The sequence below is a fragment of the Acomys russatus genome, chromosome 11 (assembly GCF_903995435.1).
Source record: "Acomys russatus chromosome 11, mAcoRus1.1, whole genome shotgun sequence".
Lineage (NCBI taxonomy): Eukaryota > Metazoa > Chordata > Mammalia > Rodentia > Muridae > Acomys > Acomys russatus.
In genome coordinates this window covers 20,209,528-20,228,290 of record NC_067147.1, presented here as the reverse complement: position 1 = coordinate 20,228,290, position 18,763 = coordinate 20,209,528, and positions in this window count along the sequence as shown.

The following is an 18,763-nucleotide window of genomic DNA, read 5'->3' as shown; positions in this document are numbered from 1 at the left end:
AAATAAATTTAAACACACACATACTCTCTCTCTGCTAGTGTTTTCTCTTTTCTTTTTTTATTATGATATTTATTTTTAATTTATTCACTTTACATCCCGATTGTAGCTTCCTCCCTCTTCTCCCAGTCCCACCCTCCCTCCCTCTTCTCCCCTTCCCTCCCTCTCCCTCTCCTAGTCCTCCTAGTCCTCACAAAGGGGGAGCCATTCTCCCCTACCATCTGACCCCAGCCTCCCCCTCTCTCTGCTACTTTTTTAAAAGGATGTTTTGTTTTGTTTTATCAAAGATTGGTTTATAAAATTATGTATATATCATTTTTGAATTAATGTGCTGTTATTTTAAAAATGTGTTTGTAAAAGGCTTTGTATACTGATACTTTTTAAAAAATGACTGAGAAAGTAGGTATAACATTAATTATTTCTTCCTTTATGATGGGGAAAACTTAGTGATAAAAGCATCGTGTTTTGGAACTTGAGTCGATAGGAGTTTCTTTTCTTGGTGATTTAAAAATAGTTGTGAAGAAGTTATTTAGGTTATGTTTTCTTGTGCCACTTTTGGCAAGGTATCGCAAACTTTTAATAGGACCAAGTTTGTTCTCGTAGGTCTACACGAGCGAAGTGAAAATTAACACCCCAATCATATACCATTTTGTATTAGTTGTTTTTGTCACTCTGCAGCAAAATATCGGACAAGGAGGAATTTAAGGAAGGAATTTCTTATTATGGCTTATAATCTGCAAAGATATAGCCCATCATGGCAACAAAATCAGGGTGGCAGGAATAGGAGGCAGCTGGTCAGGTTGTCTCTGAAGAGACCAGAAAAGAATGAGTGGTGATGCAGAGCTAGCATCCTATATTTTATACAGCCTGAGACTCCAGCCCATGGGATGTGTCACCAACCATTAAGTTCGGTCTTCTTTCCTCAGTTACCCTACTCTATATTCCCACCGACACACACAACAATGCCCAGGTGCTTACACCATAAGTGATTCTAGATCCTGTCAAGTTGACAATGAATATTAACTATCACACAGCACATAACTAATGGAATAGCTAACGAAAGAGAAAATGAGAGAAAACAAATAATCCTGAAGATGTGGCAAAAAAGGAAACTCTTGTGCAGAGGTGAAAATGTGGAGTATTCTTTACAAGAAACCACAAGGAAATCTCAGAGAAAGCTCATGACAAAATTACCAAATGATTTGGCAATCCCACCACTGGGTATATAGCAAAGGGTAATAATATTAACATGTAGAAGAGAGACATATGAACTTCTAAGTTAATGCAACTAAACAATAACCAAGACATAGAATTAGCTTATGCAGACCACTGGATGAATAAATGCAATCTTATTTGGTTTTGAAAATGACGGAAATCCTCTTGCTTATGACAACATAGATGGTCCTAAAGGGCAAGTGAAGTAAGCTAAGCACTAAGAGATAAATCCTACCTGTCTGAGTTACATAAAAGTTACAAATGTTCAACTCAAAAAGAACAGTAGAATGAAGGAGGGGGTTATTGTTCAAGTAATCAGTTTTACTATTGAAATTCACCAAGGGTGTTATTTAAATGTCCTTGACACATAAAGAATGAATTTGATAGTTAATAATGCACTAATTAATCTTATTTAATTATTGCACTATGAATGTATATTTCAAGAGCTCATATTATATATGAAAATAAATATATATTAAATATATCTTAAAATCTTCCAACAACATACTGATCTAGTAGCAAATTACATGTATATTTTCTTACAATTCAGTTTAAACTATTGTATAACCTATTTTCATATTTTCTTTGATGATGATTCTTAGCTTTGAAACATAGCATATTCCTTAGTTTTCTGGATTATTTTCAATTTCTAACATACTTGCTTTGTGATCAGAAAAATCATGGCCTATAATATTTAATCATTTAAATGTCTTGAGCTGTGCTTTATAACCAATACCAATATATAAGAATTTTATTTGAAGTATCAATACCTGCATGCATGAAAAGATTGAATCTTGCAGCCACTTTATTGAGTAAAAATGACTTGACTAAAAAACATATCCTAAGACACTGACAAGAAATTGGTGATAACCACTTGGCAGGAGACATGCTCTGAGTAAGAAGGTGGCTTTCTCATGGTAGGACTCTCCCATTGCATTCTAAATGTACTGACCCCTGTGATTTCCCCACATGCAAGAAATTCAACTGGATAATTTGTGGTAGTAGGGAACTGCATTCATGTTCTCACTTTTAAAAAAAGAAAAAAGAAGTTGAAATATTTTTAAAGTTCACACAGACATTAGATGATTGAAAATCCTATTGTGTTCACTGATCAGCAGACCTGATATAATGAAAATTGCCATACTGTCAACAGTGATCAAATGCTGTGCATTCTTCCTCCAAATCCTAGTGATATTCTTTATTCAGCCTGAAAAAAAATCTTTATAGAACTCATAAGGGAACACAAAGACCCCAAATAGCTAAAAGAGTACTGAACAAGAGAGAGAATAATGCTAGAATTATCTCAAATTATTATTTCAGGTTTTACTACAGAGCTATAGTAAGAAATCAGCGCATGGCTGGCACAGAGGTAGACGTGTACAGCAGGGTAATAGAACAGGAACCAAGAATTAAATTAAATTAAATTCACACTGCTTCATGACAAGGGTGCCCTACACATGCTAGCCTCAATCACAAGAGGTGCTGGGAAAACTAGTTATCCACAAGGAGAAGAATGAAGTTCCCACCTTGTACAAAGTTTAATTCAACTAGATAAAAGACTTTAATGCAAAATCTGAAATGCTAGGAGAAAACCAAGGTAAAGAGACTTCAAATATAGACATAGGAAAGGAAAGAACTATCTCAATAAGGCTCCAATAGTTTTGTCAACAACTGGCACTGCAGCAAAGCGAATTATCACCAGAGAAAAACAACATTCTACGGAATGGTAGATGATTTTCGTTAGCTATACGTCTGATCGGGATTAATATTTAGAATCTTTAAGAAGAATTTTTAAAAACCAAACATCAAAAAATAGAACTTATTGAATCAAGTGGAAAATGAATTGAAAAGCGTCCCCCCCCCCCAAAAAAAAAGGGCAAATTAAAATTGCTTTGAAATCCATTGCAAAGACTGGCTGTCATCAGGAAAACAAAATGAGGGCACGTTCTGGTGAGTCTGTAGAGAAAGGAAAAGTTAGACACGCAAACTGATGCAAGCACTATCGGAGTGACTATGGAGGTTCCCAAGAATATTAAACATAGAACTACTGCATGATGAATTTCTACCATTTCTGGGGATGAATGTATGCTCATTGCTTATACACATATGTTCACACACATGTGCATGCACACCCACACACATGCACACGCACAAACACACATACATGTGTATGGGGGGTCTAAGTCTATATGCCACAGGCTTACTTGTACGTTCATATTTATTGCTGCGTTATTCACAATAGTCAAGCTGAAGAACCAGCCTAGGTAGGCAACAAAATAATGATTAAAGAAAAGGCTGTACATATACATAAGTGGATGGAGCCTGGAAGAAGGAAGCCCAGGCATCTGCAGGAGAATGAGATTGTTAAGCAAACTGTGTCAGACCCAGGAAGAGAAAGGTCATGGTTTCTTTCATTTGTCAAATCTATATTTAAAAAATAAAAGGGACGAGAACGTAAGAGAGACTATTTGGCAAGAATAGATGGGGCTTAGGGAAGAAGAAAGGGGAATTATGGCAAATGTGATCAGAGCATGTGACAGTATGTACACAAGAAAATGGAAAATACCCACAGTGAAACCCATTATTTATCCAATCACTACATGCTAACAAAAAAGAAAATTACAGAAAAACAAATGTAGACTTACACCACGCCACACTATGGAAGCTGGAAACTCAGTTACTCAAACTATTGGATATCCCTCGCTTTTCTTATTGTCATTTAAAGGAGGTGCTGATGAAATGGAGAGAAAAGGAACCAATTGTGTCTGTTTTAGTTTTTTTTTCAACTGCACCCTGCAGAGAGGTTCAAACCCATGTAACTATGTCCATTTTTAAATATTTTCCCGGCCTGGAGAGATGGCTCAGAGGTTAAGAGCATTGACTGCTCTTGCAGAGGTCCTGAGTTCAATTCCCAGAAACCACATGGTGGCTCACAACCATCTATAATGTGATCTGATGCCCTCCTCTGGCCTGCAGGTATACACGCATGCAGAGCACTGTATACATAATAATAAATAAATAAAATCTTAAAAAAATATATTTCCCCATGGTTTAGGTTAGTATCTTGTTATAATTCCAAACATCAGTAAGTAAACAATGCCTCTAGGGAAGACATTTCTTCTTAGCATCACACACCGATTTAGCTATAGTGAATTACTATAACTTTGCTGTTGTTTTGCAGAAAGGCTTATATTCAAGATTACTTTTGGTTTTTGTCTTCTGGACAGTTACTTTCCCATTAACATTATTACAGACAGCACTGATTTTACTTGCCATATAATGTTTTCAGAGTCTTTTATAGGCAAGTCATTTCATTGTATATTAATAATATACCAAGAACACAGTGGTGTCAAAACAGAGGGAACACCACATCAAAGAAAATCCAAGAAAACTAGATAGCCCACACTGAACACTGAGTTCCCAAAGATATTTTAGAGCTCTGAGTGCATAAAACACAGACACTGATTGGTATCCAGGAAGCTCAGAATATGGTAACAGAATGAGTCATCTTTGATCTTGATTAAGTGGCTCACATACAGTATGGGATACCCAAAGGCTTACATTTTTATTAAGTTTTCTATTAGTTTGAATGAAAGGTCTTGAAGGATATCTAACAAGGGTTGAGGTTTTGATGGAGAGGTAGAAAAGAAAGGGGGTTTGGGAATGTATGTTTCCACTTCTTCCTTTAGTGTCTATGAGGCTTAGAACAAAGCATTGGACTCTTGTAAGCTCAGGTTAAGAAGTCTATGGACTTAGGGACCCCTCTCACATCTACCTTGCATGTTTGCTATTGAGTTACAGGTAAGGATTCCTATATGTGACTATTTAATGTGGTTGCTTTGTTGTATGCATATAAGACTCTGAAGACTTGGTGATTTTTATTATTATTAGACTTATACTGGATTCTGGAGCAAGGCAAACTTGTGACTTGTGGTGGGGGACTTATGTAAGCACTGGGAAACAAATGGGTCAAGGCTTTTAAACACAGACATCTCTCTTTATGACTGTTTCCCAAAAGCAATAATTTCCATCTCACTCTTTGGAAGTACAAGATGGAGAGATTTTTTTTTTTAAATGACAAGGTCCACTTCAAGACACTGGTGGCTTTTACACAGGGAGTAACTAGAAAATCAAAACACCATCCCCAATTTCCTGTCAGGTATTGTTCATGTCTCCCTGTGACCTACTCTGCTCTGATGCAGACAGAATGCTGTCACTGTGTAGTCTGGAACTTTTTAGATGTCCTTTTAGATTGGAAGGAAAATTATATTTTAAGTTTCTGTGATAGGAAAAGCACAATGCATCTAATTTATTTATGATTCTGCTCTGTCCAGTTCAGTAAGTATGTGTTCTAGGTGTCTACTGGAAAAATAAAACTATGGATTTTTTTACCAGGAGGACCTGTTGTGATTCTGAATCACAACAAGAAATTCACTGTGTCTCCTGAGAAAAGCTCTCTCTGTCTCTCTCTGTCTCTGTCTCTGTCTCTGTCTCTGTCTCTCTCTCTCTCTCTCTCTCTCTCTCTCTCTCTCTCTCTCTCTCTCTCTCTCTCTCTCTCTCTCCTCTCTCTCTCCTCTCTCTCCTCTCTAACATAGAAAAAGCGATAGCAGCAATCCAGTTGCCTTTGGAAGGTTGACAAAGACAAGGGCAATATAATAATAACTGTGGCTGATATTTATTTAGCAAGTTCCATTCTGTCACTTCAAACATAGTTAAGAGTGTTCAGTTCTTATAACAACCCTACATGAAATCTTTTAGAATTACTCATTTTCAGAGAAGAAATGGAGACCTAGCGTCTTTCATAACAGACCTGAGGTCATTGAGTGGAGAGAGAATTCATGCACCCTATACTCACAACCCACATCTCAACCTTGGTGCTCACCCAGCGATATGGCAGGTTCAAGTTCTCATTCACAACACGTTCCAGTGGGCCAGCAGACCTGGTGAGTTTTCAGTGCCTGACTCGTCCCCAAATTTTGCCCGCTTATATCCTCCTTGTCTTTGGCAAAGATAGATAGATGGCTAAATGCTGTGAGACACTTTTTCCATCCACCCCACATTAGGGAACTTATGGCAGACCATCACTGTGAAACAAAGGCTACTAGGTCACCGCGGGGTTATGGATGAGGGTTTACCTAGAGGATCGCGAATGTCTCAGAGGCAGTGGGGCTTATGAAAAAGGTCACCGCCTGTTGGGGTGAAGACCTGAAACGCTCAGCCCCACAGAGCTCTGCATGCAGCTGCAGGAAGCTTCACAGATACCAGAGCCCTCTTGTCCAGCAGGTGTTTACAGTTTTCATAACCTTTGGGGAGGGACCTTGTATATCTTGTTAACTTAAGGGACTTCACGGGTCCCATGAGGCTCCCTCCTCCCTCCTCAACTCAGAGGAGGTTGCTATGCAACAGCTCCGTCATCACATGACAAGAACACAAGATTCTTTATTGCTATCATGACCAAAAGGTACAATACTGTTTTCACAGTGTCCTTCGAGTCTAAGGTTGCATTTTCTATTCCTTGTAAATTTCACACACACACACACACACACACACACACACACACACACACACACACACACACACACCTGGCAACCAAGTCTTGATTCAATAGAATGGTGTACATCTCAGCATTCCTCCCTGACACAGGCTCTCCACTATGCTGGTTCCAGCTGTGGGTACTACTTTTTGTTTTTGTTTTTGAAAATTTCCCTTTCTCTTGGCCATATTTTATTCTTGAGGCTATTTTACTCAACTGTAGGCAAAAAAAAAAAAAAACCCACACACAAACATTGAAACAGAATCCTGCTCAGATAGAGAGGAATTGAAGTTGATGCTGCATCCCTTGATGTCCTTTCTGTTCCATAGCACATTGTGTGGCCAGAGCTACTTCTCTTGAGTACCAGCCAGCTTTATCGATTTCCATTTTTTTTTCTACCACAGGAGATGCCTCACTTCCCTTCTAGGCCTTCTTGATCTAGTCACCCTGACATCCGACCAGATCCATCTACTTCCAGTCGGACCTCATTCTCCTCTGCCATGGTTTTCAGCTTCCTGTTCAAATAGTCTACCTCTCTCAACCAACTTCTTTAACTACTCTTGAGTGTCCCCTAAATACAAAGGATGGAGGAAGAAGCTGGTCAAGTGTGACTTCTTAGTTCAATTCTTTTTTTTTTTTTTTTTTTTTTTTTTTTTTTTTTTTTGGTTTTTCGAGACAGGGTTTCTCTGTGTAGCCTTGGCCATCCTGGACTCACTTTGTAGACCAGGCTGGCCTCGAACTCATAGCGATCCGCCTGCCTCTGCCTTCCCGAGTGCTGGGATTAAAGGCGTGCGCCACCACGCCCGGCTTAGTTCAATTCTTACCTATATTTCAAACCCAGCACTCATTGCACTATTTCCATTGCTACTGACTGAACGTTTACAGGATTCAATCATTTGCTTAATTTTTGTCTCTTTCACGATGCTTAAAAATATTTTCAATCTCCTCAATGGGGTTATAGCCATACATAGGCTTTAAATCTAGGTGCCCTTTATTAATCTGAGTGGATTGTAAATGAACAACAACAGCAGCAACAACAACAAACCACAGAAGAACTCTAACAAATGCTTTGACTTAGCAAATCTCCAATGCAGCTAAAGTCTTCAGCTTCTACTTAGAAAGTGATGATGATTTATTGCTGCCAACTGTGCAGATGCACGTGAGGACACAGAGTTACTTCTACTCTTTGAAAGCGGATGGTGTTGATGCTTCTGGTCTGAGGACAGCGGGGGTGGGATGCAGCAAGAGGGAAAATGTACTCTCAGCTTACAGAAACCCTGTACAAATCCCTTGGTCTTCTACCTTGGTAGAACTTTTTGATGTTTTGTTCCATTTTAATTTTCTGCATTTCTAAGCACAAAATTTACGATTCTTCATATTAGGGATCGGTAACTAAGGGATCCCTGCCATATTTAAAGAAATGTATGTGCTTTCTGAAAGCCTTCCTTCATGCTAACTCCAACCTAAACTTCCACATGCAATAATTTCTTCATTTATTTTATGTTAGCCTAGTCATTGCCAACATACTTTTGTACTGTAAATACTCTGGCTTACTCATTTAATCAAAAGCCCACTTTGTTCATTTTACTTTGTAATTCAGTTTCAACACATCTTTTACAGCACAATTGTTATGAATTTTCAATTTATTTTTACATCTATTTTTATAGCTGCCACTTCTGCAGTATGCAAGTTTTTTTCCCTCTTAGCTTTAAAAACATCGTTTCTGAAAGAAAGCTGTTCTAAAATCTGGCTCTTTCAGCAAACTGAACACCCACACAAGGAAGACAGAATGACAGAAGTTAAAGGTGGAAATGATACACAAGGTCACCTTGCCAGATTTTTAAGCAAATACAAAGATGTATGTGCAGCAATAACTAAATAACATAATTTTCCGTGTTAATCTTAGAAAATATTATTGACCCTTATTTTATACTCTCAGTTATGGGTTTTTTCTCAAAATTATGAGCTCTGTTAATAGTTCACACTTTTGTTTAAAGTCAGCTTGTGTTGGTATGGTGGAATTGTGTGACTACTATATATTTTTTTTCTTTTAAAGAATGATATAACTTTTTGCTGTCTTCAGGAAAAAGGTCCTTGTTCCCTCTGGCTTCATATAACCTAACTCAAAGCCTGGGCTAACTGAAAATAACTCTGATCGCTTGCTTTCCTGCTGTTTGGCAAAGAAGCTAGGCTCACAGTGGAAATCTTGTTCTGGATTTCCTTGTAGCCTCCACAGATGGAGGTGACTGCTGAATCATCTTCAAGATTTTCTCAAACATGTGGCTCTTCAGGAGAACCTCAGCTAAGAATGCCAGACGGGATACCTGTATTTGGTTTCTCAAGGTGCCTTGGGCTTCCCCTGCATGTGGTGGCATTTCCCCAGGCACTGTGTCAAATTAACGATAGAATCGAAATTGTCCTCTATGACCTAACCTCAGAAATTCCATAGACTCATTTTCACCCCACAGACACAATAGACCACTCAGGTAAAATGAGAGAGTGGAAGAGCTGAGGATAAAAGGAAAGGAGGTAGAGATATAGCTCTTAACTCAAATAGGTTAATGTAAGATAGAGATGAGCAATTTTTTGCTGTCATTTTTTTGAAAATTTAACCTAACACAACTAGTTACGTAATTAACCACTTATTATTCAAACTGATTAAAGAACAACATTTTTAGTTTAGATACCACTTTCTAGCTCTTTTCATTCCAAACCACACATAGTGTCACCAAGGAGATCTAGCTAAATGCATAGCTTTTTATGTTACCTATTTTGTCTTAATGCTTCCTAAGCACTTCTTTTAAGATTGGTGCAGTCATTGAAAAGGAAGAGGAAGAAAGGACATTCTAATCCATAATTTGTGCACCCCATCTTTGATCAATGGGTCTAACTGCAGCCTGCAGTGAGTGTGCACTGTTTCGCTACTAGTTTTTTCAGCTTAAATGTCAGACGGTGCCCTTGTGCTTCAGAGCAGTAAAACTCTCGCCACATTCTCTTAAAAAGTATGTTCTGCGCTGGAGAGATGGCTTAGAGGTTAAGAGCGCTGACTGCTCTTCTAGAGTTCCTGAGTTCAATTCCCAGCAACCACATGGTGGCTCACAACCATCTATAATGTGATCTGATGCCCTCTTCTATGTCACAGGTATACATGCAGGCAGAGTACTATATACATAATAATATATAAATAAATCTTTTTTTAAAAGCTAATGTTCTTAGGCCAATGAGATGGCCCAACGGGTAGGAGCTCTTGCCATCGAATCTGATATCTATAATTCTATAGACTATACCAACTTGGAGGAAGGAGAGAATTTCCTTCTACAAGTTATCCTCTGACCTCCACATGCAGACAATGGCTTCTCTCTCTCTCTCTCTCTCTCTCTCTCTCTCTCTCTCTCTCTCACACACACACACACACACACACACACACACACACCAATAAATAAATGTAATGAAATGCTTTTAAAATAGATGATATTCTTGAATCATGATTCTTATATTTTCATGTCTGGAACTGTATCTCCATCTATTATTTAAATATCAATATCAGCACCCACAGATAATTACCCTGCAGAATATGTACATGTTTATTTTACTGTTATGAACTCCACAAAAGACCATAAACCAAATTCCTATCACATGCTTTCTTTAAAAAAAAAAAAGTCAAAAGGATCAATCACATTTCCATTTAAAATTGGCTTTATCCAAATGATACAGGTAATTTTTTCTCTCCACCAAACATAATTTGTACTAACACGATGCAGTGAAAAGGCTGGCTTCTATTAGAAGTATGAAACATACTTGGGAAAGGCATGGTTACTGTCTATGACACATTTGCAACATAACACAAACCTGGTGAATTTATAAATGAACCTAAGACTTGAGAACATCTACTGGAACTTTCTAAGACTATGTTCAGTAGAAGTTGATCAAGCAGTGGTTGACATTAGTCAGGAATATCACTCAGTAATAGTCTGTTACTCTATTCAGTCTCTGAGCCAAACACTCAGTGAAATAGCCAGAATTCTCTTCCCATTTCATTTATGATGCTGAATACATAAATCACATTTTCCTGCGTCTTCAAATATCTTTTGCCCTGTCCTTCAATTTAAATTATTTCCTCTGCCTCACCCTTTCCAATGCAATGGCTTTTGTACACTTCCACATTTCAATATGATCTTTGTAATTTCTGGCATTGAAATCTGTGTGAACTTTCTCCATCTTTTATGCAATAAAAAGTTATTTTTCTTCCTTCATTTCTATATCTCATCCCAAATTTTCATCCTAGGTAAAAATCCTCTGAGGATGTTTCTGCTTACATGTATGTCTCCAGGGACATGTATGTGTACTGACACATACAAAATAAATACTGGGGAAATATTGTGGAACTTCCCTATTGTCTTTTGGGAGATTCAGCATCAGCCCTGACTATGCATTCAAACTGTGTGTGGGAGCTAAGCCGGTAGTGGCTGAGAAGCTTTCCAGCCTGTGTTGGAGGACCTTGCTCTTTAAGATTGCAGTCCTCTAGCCCAGATAACCTTTCTGAGCCTGGTGCCTCCTCCTTTTGTCTATGGGATAGTTGGGTAATGTGCCCCTGCACAGGCAATAGGACCTTTCTGTCTAATGCAAATAAAGAACAACATGAACACCTATCAGAGTACCTGGCTGCTTCCCTTTTCCTATATATTCCCCTCACTCCTGGAATAAAGTTGATCTGCCTCCCCGCAGCTAGTTTCTTTGTGTTCACCACCTTCTGAATCCTGTACCCTGCCTCTGCTCCTCCTGCTTTCATGTGCTGGTGGCCAACAGCCTCCCCACCCCCACAGGGAAGAGGAGACCCATTAGTCTGGGTCTTCGAAAGCTACTGATCAAGGCCAAATTCACCACTGGACACTCAAAGACGACAACGAGAAAGCAGATGAGGAAGCTTCTCCCTTAAAACACAACACAGCAAGATCCTGGGAGGGAAAGGCTCTGCTGGCATCTTCTTTGATCGCTTATGTGTCACCATTCCTTGTAGGACAATGTTTTCAAAGACAGCTCGTGATTTAGGGGACAAAAAATGACCCACAATGAAAATGCCACTGTGCTCATCACAGCCTGTCATCCAGATAAGCATTTGGAAAGTGGATGGACCCTGTTGGTGTTCTCTAATCTTGTTTACAGAATGATATCATTCAGCAATATGTGGCCATGGATGGGATGCAGCTGCCTGATTCTTGCAATAGGCCTCAAACACCCTGGCAAAAGCTTAGCAGCCAGGCACTGAGTAGCATTCCTGCTGTATGCAGAAAGAAGTCAAGCCTTCTTATGCACTCCTGCCCTAATGAAGTTGATTCTTTTTGCTGGGAAAGAACAGTTATTGAACAGCCCACTAGGGAAAAGAATTTCTTAATGGCTCTGCCTTGAACACCAAACTACTACTTTAACTCTATAAAACAAAACCTGAAAAAGTATAAAAGTCAGCATTGCTATTTTTGTGTATTTTCTACTTACCCCTGATAGCTCTTCTTCTTTAATGTCCAATGAATACATAGACATAATTGGATTTAAAAATTACCCTTCAAAGTGACAGGACTAATGTGAGAATATTCTGTCAAAGAGAAAAGGAACATATGATTTGCCTAAGCACGGTTATGATAAAAATGGGAAAGAAAATTAGAAGGAGAGGCGTATCACAGCACACACTTACTCTAATTAAAACTCAAATCAAAGCATTCTGGAAAATGCTAATAGATCTGGCTGATAGGTTTTTTTAGCTTATCATTTGATGTCTAGTGGCAAGGAAGTAGGAATTTAAAAAAGCAATTAGGAGCCTTGAGAATTAGCGGCATTTCAGATGTCTCTTCTCATTTTAAACAATACGTTACATTGCCAACAGGTTTGCCTCAGTGGGAGGTGTTGGGGAGAGCTTTAAAATATTCAGAATTGAATTGCAATTTTAATGCATCTGATGGGACCAGTGCTTCAGAAAACAAATATGGAATTGAGTTACTGGCAACCTCTTGACAATGCGGCAGTGTTTCCATGCTTAAAAAGACCTGCTGTGCTGCCTACCTTGCCTGCGCAATGCTGTCCTCTAAATAGCTGGTTTGTCCCTCAGAGCTGTAGACCTGGACTTCAGGTAGCAGAGGAGGGTCTGCTTTACTGTTGGGTAAACACACAGTCACTCATGGTCTCAAGCATGCACACAGCCTTTCTATGTAAAGTGCTGTATGATAGAGTACAAATTCACATCTTGAGTAGAATAGTCATTACAACGCTTTTCTTCTTAGTATGGAGAACACTTTGGACAAACCTTACAATTAAGAAGGATATAATATTGACTTCTCAAATGTCAAAATTGCCCAAGTTTGTAAACCTGGATAGATTTCTGTGCTTCTGTTTCTAACCTTTAAAGAAAAAGGAAAGAATTCAGGCAAGACTTAAAAGTAATGGATGTCTCATTCGTCTGTCTTAGTGTGATAGAACTTACTTACATGAGGCAGCTACACTGACATAAGACTTTTGGTCACTCCTAATTAAATTTGGCAAATGATAGTGAGCTCTAGCCTGCATCTACAAGATGACTTTAGATCAGCTTTTACAGCCTAGTCTTTTCTTCCAAAACCAGCCTCTTCAGAATACCCAGTATTTATGTAGTGGTTAAGACCTGCAAATAGAAGCCAGGCATCAAACTGCCTTTGACACCACCCTTCTTCAAGACAGTCCTCTTTGGCTGTGAATCTCCATGGATTCATGAACATCTGTGACTGACCACTGTGAAAGCAGCATGGTTAACCATCACAAAATGGCATCTCTTTGCAGTTTCCAAATCAGCCAGTCTTCAGGATATTAGTGCACTCTGGGTTCTCTGAAAAGCTATGGACCCCCCGTTACCCCCCAGTCTAGCCTATCCTTTCCATCAGCTCCAACGCAGTTTCTTTGAAAACAGTTTCTCCCCAGTTGAATTATTCCCTCCAATAAAAACAGTTTTTGTCTTTCTTTTTCCTCAAAGTCAGAAAGGCATTACAATTTGCCTTTGAATTGTGAACTTTCCTAGCCAAATGGAAGCAATCCTATCCCCGACCCATGGCATAAAACTAGAGTAGATTTCCATCATTAATTTAGAGTGAAGCACTCCAAACAAAGGAGATTTCAAGACATGTCTTGGCATGAACTCACAATAGCAGTAGTTACCTGCAGAAGACTAAGGTAGTTAAAATTCTAGCACAGATAGGAGAGGGGCTACTGAGGGAACATGGCTAGTGGAAGAGCTTTTGACAGCTGATGGAAGGAGAGTCACTTTTCTTTGGGGGTATCCTCACTGATAAGTTGCTCCTGACCCAGGGATAGCTTCCCCACTCATGTGAATATATGCAGAACAAACTGTAATCAATGGTTTATTTTTAAAGAGGAAGAGGAAATGAAGTTGGGAAAGATGTATTGGAGCACAAAGAAGATGGAGGTGAGCTATGAAGGGATATGGTTAAGATACAGTGTATACATATATGAAATATCTAAAGAATTTATAAAAGCCTGAGGCTATGAGCATTTACTCATGAATGTGAAAGAGGTCTTGGGGTCTTACCAGTGCCTAGGGAAGTATTAAGAGTCAATAAATACTGGGGGCTTTATTGTCATTGTCCCGGTCCCGCGGGTTTAGTTATTCGGGTTCTCGAAGGGGGTCGCGGCCTGTAAATGAAGAATAGGCGGGAGAGAAGACATGACTCTAGAAAGGTTGTCTTATCAAGAGTCGTTTACTGAAAGCAGGTGTATGCTTTTTAAAGTGTGCTTCAGGAAGGGCGGGGGAAGGAGGGAGAGCAGTGGGAGAGTACAGAATCTTCTGGGGTAGGAACCCCTGGGACAATGTGTGGGGCGGGGGGAGGAGACAGGTGGCCCCGCGGTCCTCTCCCAGAGACCACAGCACATCAGGTGTTTATGTACCATGACTCCTGTGAAAGGCTACAAAGCCACGGTACACTGAGTGTTCCTTTTCTCAGGGCCAAGTTCCCTCTCCTGGGGCCAAGCACGACGTTTGCGGTTTGTCCGTTGCCAGGCAAAATGTTTGATAAGTTCTTTCTGTATAGGCTGGCTGGAAAGGGTCAGCTGGAGTTCAACGCAACCAGGGTCTCTCAGCTCAGCCAGGGTCTCTCGGCTCCCAACATCTCCCCCTTCCCTATTTAATAAGGGCGCAGCACACCACATGCCAAGGAAGGTCTCACACATTCCCAAGAGCACTCACCGTCGGGGTGGCGGAAGGTGAAAACTGGTGCCACATGTGGGCACAGTACTTCGCAGCCCTCCATAGGGTGTTATATGGGCAGTGAACTTAGGAAAAGGAAATGGTCCGATCAAGGCTGGAGCATGTCTCAGAGCCAACCGATAGAGGACCATCTTAGAGGTGCCACTCAGTGCCATCCCGCGTGCAATGGGCAAGCTTCCCTGCGGTGTGCAATGGCCACTGGGTGCACGCAGATATAGGGTGCCTTACAACGTGCAATGGCAACCAGGGCCAGCCGAGTGCAAAGGCCACGCAGAGAGAAGAGAGAGAGACTCACTGCAAGTTAGTTATGTAGGACTTACAGGCAGCCTGCCAGGCCTGGGGGAATGATCTGACCTCTAAGGCAAAAAGGCTCTGCGGTAAGAACTGAGGATGATGGGAAGGGGTTTGATGAGGTTACCAGAAATGCCTGGGGCAGAGTCGAGCCCTCCATTTGGCATCACGTAATGCCTGGAAATGTAGGGGTTGTCTATAGGGCTGCTGTGAAGGCCGTTGGACCTTTGAAGTCTCTGTTTCGGAGGCATTATTTTTAAGATCTTCTGAGGAGAGGCGGTGGTAATGGACCTGTATATTCTTGGTAGCAGAGTCAACCTGGCTTTTAACAAAGGTGGTTAAATGATAGAAGGCCCAAGGCCCAAAAGAAAGGAGGAGGAGGATCCCCAGAAAGGGGCCCAGGAGGCTGGGCAAGAGGGTAGAGAGCCAGGGGGAGGAGAAAACCCAATTTTGATACCAGTCTTCTTGTTTCTCTCTGGCTCGCCGACGTTCCTCCAGGGCCTTGGAAACTTTGTCAAGGCTCTTTTGTGCTAAGCCTGTTTTACTGACATAGAAGCAACATTCCTCTTTAAGAGCAGCACAGAGCCCCCCCTCCTTGAGGAAAAGGAGGTCAAGGCCTCTGCGGTTTTGAAGAACTACCTCTGCAAGGGAATCAAGGGAGTCCTTTACCTCCTGAATCCCATCTCTCATATTAGAAATATCTCTATCAATAATTGTCTGGAGTTCAGCAAAACCTTGTTTGAAGGTCACCAGGGAGGCAATTCCTGTACCTGCCCCCACTGCACCAAGGCCCAAAATAGTGGCTATGGTGAGGGTCGTAATGGGCTCTCTCTTAGATCGGGGGTGGATGGAGACGCCCTTATCTATAAAGTTCAGGAAATCTTCAGGGTTGTGGACAGAGAAGCGAGGGAATAAGAGGACCGTCACACACCAATCACGTTTGTGGATAAATAAAGAGGTAAAGAGAAAAGAGGCCAGGCCTGAAGAGCAGGCAAAATAAGTACCATTAGGGGCCAAGGCGAATTGGAAGGTGGTACTTAATACAAGAGTCTGATTGCAAACTTCCAATAGGTCTCTGGGGGGAAGCATATTTGGGCCCAGAAGGCAAGTGCCGAAACCAGAAATAGATTGAACTGTAATGGAGTTGTCAGGTTTGGACGTGGAAAGGGCGGGAGGTGTCTCATTGGTAAAGGAGGGGGTGGAAAAGAGTGCGATGCCCTCATAGTAAGGGGGGGTGGGGGAGAAACATATCCAACATTCTGGTAAGTGGAGGAGTTAGCACTTTTAAGGGTCTGGATAGAGGCATTAGCGAGATCAATAATGAGTTCTGCAGTACTAGGGGGACCAACAGGGATGGTGGGTTGGAACAGGGTAGGGAAAGAAGAGTGGAGGGTGGCAGAAGGATGAGGGGTTGGCTGTGGCTTAGGTGCAGGAGGCTTAGGGGCGGCTGCTACAGGCTTATGAAGCATATTATTGGGGCCCGCAGAGGCAGCATTTTTATTGGGGACTTCTTTTAAGAGCCTGATTTTAAAGGTTAATCCCATGTCATAACCTATTTTATAAAGGCGTAGGCCCCACTCAAAGCCTCTGTCAGTCCAAATTTGACATTTACCTGGGGTGGTGAAGGAGATGGATAGGGGATTGCACCAACCGAGGGTGGCGGAACGAGCACTATTGCAAAGGTTTTTTAAGTCATCAGGTGTATAGTAATTATTAACTTCAGGGTGTATCCAAGAACTAGTGACAGAGATATAATCCCAGGGGGAGGATGGCTTCCAATAAGTGGTTCCCGATGTCTCACATCCCCAAGAGGCACAAAAGAAATCATTAGAGCCTCCGCACTTGTAATTATTGGTCTGGGGACGATGAGAAGTGCCAGGGCAAACATATAGGCCTCCATTCAGTCCCCAGTACCCTTGTCTTCTTAAAGCCTTATGAAGCAGTATTCGTTCTAAATCATTGCGGCATCCGACATAGTCTCTTCCTCTTATGGGCTATTCGGGAGCCTTAGACTCATATGTGGGCCAAAAAATGTTCTCAGTACCCCAGTCGGGGTTAGCCCCGAGTGCCAGTGCACAGAGGTCTACTTGGAGGACCGGCCAATGGGGCTGAGCTCCCAGGTGGCTACTGGAATTAACGATGTCACCAGCCTGGTTTACAATGACCCATGTGTAATTGAATATCACATAGGGATTATGGTGGGGATGGGAGAGGGGAGTACTTACCACTGGGCTCAGGAGAACGAGGAAGAAGATGAGCAGGGACATTCTAGGAGAGAACGCATTTATTGATCTTTCTCAGGGACTTTCCCTGGAGAGGTCGTTGGGTTAGCCAGTTTGATTAGCCTTTCAGGAAGCCATCGAGCATTTTGTTGAGTCTGGTCATAGACACAGGCATGTCCTTTGCCCCAAATGAGCACAGGGTCTGGTCCATGCCATTGATGAGTCAATGGATCTTTCCATAGTACTTGGGCATAAGTATCGGCAGTTGAAGGATGCCAGAATCTATCAGCAGCCGACTTTCCCTGTCTATCAAGGGTTAAAAAATTAAGGACAAATAAGGCATGATTTAATAAATTTTTATGATTATTATTGATGGGGTATAATATCCCCCCAGAATTTTTGAGTTTTAAAATCATATTTTTTAAGGTTTGATGAGCTCTTTCTACTATGCCTTGTCCTTGGGGATTGTAGGGAATTCCAGTAACATGTTTAATTTGTAATTGGGCGCAAAAGTTTTTAAAGGAGGAGCTAGTATAGCCAGGCCAATTGTCTGTCTTAATAGTGGAGGGCTGGGGCATAACTGTGAGGCAGGAAAGAACATGGCTGATTACATTCTTTGTAGCCTCCCCGGACTGAAGGGTGGCATAAAGGAATCCACTAAAGGTGTCTATAGACACATGGATGTATTTTAGTTTTCCAAAAGGGGCAAAATGGGTAACGTCCATTTGCCACAACTCTCCTGGGGTGAGTCCCCGAGGGTTAACTCCCAGATGTGGCTCAGGGAGGAAGGTAATGTAGTGTTGACACTGACGTACAATCTGTCAGGCCTGTTCCCTGGTAATGGAGAACATTTGTCTCAGGGTTTGAGCATTTAGGTGGTGTAGTTGATGAGCCTGTTGGGCCATTTGAAGGGGGTGCCGTTCTTGGGATAACAGAATTAAGAAGGTGTCTCTGGTGGCTAGGTCGGCCAAATGATTGCCCCTGGCCAAAGGTCCAGGCAGACCGGTATGGGCACGAATATGTCCGACAAAGAAGGAGCATGTCCTTTGCTGGATACTTTTTTGGATTTTAGCAAAGAGGGGGGAAGCATTAGTATCTGGCCGAATAAAGGGCACAGTTTCTAACAAAGGAATGGAGCAAGCGACATAAGCGCTGTCTGTATATAAATCAAAGGGGTGGTCTTGTAGGGTTTGGAACACTTGGAAGACCACAGTCAGTTCCACCAGTTGAGCAGAAGATAGATTAGTCTGAAACCTGGTAGTT